This window comes from Neovison vison, chromosome 4, assembly GCF_020171115.1.
Source record: "Neovison vison isolate M4711 chromosome 4, ASM_NN_V1, whole genome shotgun sequence".
Lineage (NCBI taxonomy): Eukaryota > Metazoa > Chordata > Mammalia > Carnivora > Mustelidae > Neogale > Neogale vison.
In genome coordinates, this window is record NC_058094.1 from 20,376,560 (window position 1) to 20,380,795 (window position 4,236).

The window sequence follows — 4,236 nt, forward strand, 5'->3', positions numbered from 1 at the left end:
ACAAGCTGTGGCTTTCGTTGACGCACATTGGCTTTGGGAAACCAGCAGGCACAAAGGATTCACCATTTTGGCAGGACTTACTGATCCTGGTGAGGAAGGAGGAGGGCTGTTACTACACAATGGGAACAGGGAGGGATGTGTATGGAACTCAGGTGATAACACACCTGGGTACCTTCTTGGTATTTCCTTGTCCAACAGTGACTGTGGATGGACAAGGGCAGTGACCCTTACCTGTAAAAGGTATTGCTGCCAAGAGTTTAGAACCCTCAGGGATGAGAGTTGGGGTCACAACCCCAAATTAGTAACCAAGACCTGGAGAGGCTGGTGGTGGCTGCTACCAGTGGTGACCCCAAGATTAACTGCAGTGATGGAGCTAGTGGTTTGTCTCACTAACTTCCTTGTTCTAATTCTTCTCTGAGGTCAAGAGGCCCACTGGGGCTTTGGAGAAGAGGCTCCCAGGACGTGAATGGAGAAGTAGATTTATCTGGCACAAGGGGCAGAAAGTGGCAGTCACCAAGTGTGTCGTTCCAACCTCCAAAAGGTTATCATCCACGGGAGGGCAGTTCTTGGAGAGCCTCCAGTTTTAGGGGTGTCAGGATCTTCCTTCAGCTTGTGAGCCAAGGAGCTGAGATCACAGTCTTTCTGGGCAATCCAAGGCCAGTGACAGAGCCTGGTGTGTGTGTAGGGTTCATCCTTTCAAGCTAGCATGGGACTCCTCTGTGGGCAATCTCGGTGTGGGAGCTCCCTGGTAAGCTGGTTGAGACTTTCTCAAAACTAGGACACAGTTTGAAACTCTTCCTACCTAATCTTATTTGTCCTTCTTCTCTTTATCTTTCATAGGCATTACCTCTAATCAATTGCTTATATTTTTAACTCATTCTTGGGTTCCTCTATCCAAAGGACCTACTGTCACAGGTTTGCAACTATGATCAGCATTGCAGGTGAGTATATAGGCTTAAATAAAGTGACTCACTTCAAGTCATACAGCTCTTAATGGGCTATTTTTTCCTACTTAAATGTTTATTTAGTTTCATGGGGAATGATATCCGTGAAAGTATGCCTTTGATGTGCAATTTATACTTTCCTAATGAACACTGAAAATATAACTATTAAAAAACTAACAGGCAAAACCTTACTCATCTCACACTGGGAAAGAGTATAATATCATATGCATTTGCTGAGGATATATCTGTTCCATAAAAATTTGACCATGAGTTAATTTTTTAGAGATAGGCAGCTTTCCACTCAAAAGAAATGAAGTAATAGCTCTTATCTCACCAGGAAACCAAAGCAAAAGTATAGATAAAAGACCATGTCTATGGCTTCCAGACCCTATATGAGACACTTTCCCTTATTATTTTATTCAACAGTTCACTCAAACCAGTAGAAGACATAAATCCAAGCAGCTGACCTCCAGATCAATGATCCATTCTTTCCTGGGGTCTCCAAAATGAGTGTCAGTGCCTTGAGAAATATTCAGGGTAATTTACTACACGGTGTGATATGAGAAAATATTTTCACTATATTTTATGATTTAAAATTAAAATTAAAATAGTTAAAATAGGTTGACACCAGTTCATATATTTCATATACATAAGTAAGGTAGGCATGTTCAGAAATTGAGATGACTGTTAAATGTTTAAAAGCAACAAATCTTGTGTTAACCACTGTTAAATATTTTGTATATTTTTATATATAAATGAGTTTATTCACATTCCAAAAATTTTTCACACTAAAGTTTTAGTGTATTCAGTAAGATGGCCTATTTAATAATCAATGACATGCACAATTTCATGAAAAGGCCACACGGCCCAGTATACTGATACATCACAACTTCACTGCTTCGGCAAAACTGTGCATTGACTCAGGACATCAGGCACACTTAGAATAATACACGTAACTGCAAGTAGGGAATTCGACAATATCCTTCATCTAGAAAACCTCTCATGCATACCCAAGGATAAAGCTTGAAGTTGGCAGACATGAAAAATCAAAATGCCACTCGATATATATATAGATAAGAGCATTGCCACCTCTTGTTACACTTAGAACAGTGAGTATCATAATTTTTAGCAAAAACCACTAGCCAGAGCCCTCCAATCCCATCATAATTATAGAAGAATGACAGCCTTTGGCCATTAGTTCTTAGTTCAGATGATGCTTTGAGGGCTAAGCAAGGTGGGTCTACAGTGATATCTTTCATCATGGAAAAAGTGGGAATAAAGATCTAATGAGTTTACACAGGTTGCTTAATTTTTATATGCATAGCTCCTCTGCTATAGAAAGACTGATGACATAACATTTTTACAATACACATATCTTTAATGACTAGAGGACCTGTAAGGTAGAATTCACTCTAACTACATCCAGAGCTAGGTGAAAAATGCCTACCCATTTTATACCAGAAAACTTCAAGTTCTCACAGGATCAATTTTTATAGAGTATATTGACTGGAACATGAAGGGAGATATTGCTATAACATTCATCCACTTGGTAACTCAAGGTCTAGTTACTGGGCACATGCTCTTTGCTATGCGTTCTTCTAGGCATTGGAGATGGAACTGCAAACAGAGTAGAAGGCTCCTGCCCATAAACTTTACCTCCTAGTGGAGAAGAGGACAAATGCATAAGTAAATAAAATAGATGCTCTTCATGCTATATTTAAAATATATGTCCTACGTGCCTAGGAGAAATGCAGGCAAAGAGAAGGACGGCTGGCCTGAGACAACTGAGCAAAGACCCAAAGAGGGTGAGGGAAGAAGGCTCCAGAGAGAGTGACTAGTACTGACCTACTGCCCACTCTCTCTAAGAAGATGAGCTTTTGAAGCATTGCCAAAAATCCATACGTGTTCTAAAGATGATCATCTTCCTTTCAACTCTGGGCCCTTCCCATGTGAATACATCACGTGGCCACCTGAGACACTGGCTCACTTTATAACCAATTTGAACCTTCGTGACAATGACTTCAAACTCCAGATTCTGAACATGCAGAGGTGGAAACTGAGAGTTTACGAGTCAAGACGAAATGGTACAATTCAGACTAGAGAACCCTTCTGATGTCTGTTCCCGGGCTGACCGGGAAGCCAGGCTAATTCAACAGAGGACTGACTTGTAAGGCAATGCAGGAGACTAAGGGCCCGCACTCCGGAACCGGAATTACTGGGACGGAGAAATAGGTAGCCAAGCTTTCCAGGGGCCTTCGCAGACCAAAGCTGCCTAACATTCTCCCTGTAATGGAGGTCTGGTCTAAAGTCTTACAGCTAAACTCACAAGTCCTTGGCTCTGACAAAAGAGTTCTAAAAGATGACATCTGCTACAAACAATTATATTTAACATTCTGCTAAAAGCTTTTTTTGGAGGGGAAGGGTCACATTTCTATACATATAAAATAGGTAAAATCTTGAAGAACCGAGGGATACACAGCCATTTGGTGCCTGGACTCAGGAGCCAGACTGCTGGCTACTCATGTGTCTACTCTTGCTAGACACATGTTCCCAATGTCACTTAAGTTCTGTGTTTTAGTTCCCTCATCTGTTTGTTTGTTTTGTTTTGTTTTAAGTAGGCTGCGTGCCCAGCATGGAGCCCAACACAGGGCTCAAACCCATGACCCTGGGGTCAAGATCGGAGCTGAGATGGAGAGTCAGATTTTAACCGACTGAGCCACCCCAGTGCCCCTAGTTCCCTCATCTTTAAGAGGAGATGATACTGTCTATCTCACAGAGTTGTCATGATGAGGATTAAATGTGCTAATATTTGAAAAAGTGCCAGGGGAACCTAGGTGGCTCAGTTGGTTAAGCGACTACCTTCAGCTCAGGTCATGATCCCAGGGTCCCAGGATCGAGTCCCATATCGGGCTCTCTGCTCCATGGGAAGCCAGCTTCTCTCTTTGACCTTCTCCCCTCTCATGCTCTCTCTCTCTCAAATAAATAAACAAAATCTTAAAGAAAAAATGCCGAGAATACTGCCTGGCACATAGTAAGCACTATATAAATGCTTTTAAATAAAATAGAGTATAACTTAAACTTTCTTTAAAATACTACTTCCAAAGACTTACCTCTTTGACCTTCACCAAAGTAAAAACGCTCACTGACATTTCCTGAGAGACTTATCTTTGAAACGTTTAAAGCAGAACTTTGATATATGGTGAGTCTAGAAATTCCAAATCAGTCAAGTTTACATCAAACCTTTAACTGAATTTCAAAGTGAATGGTATAAAAAATAGATGACCAAAAGAGA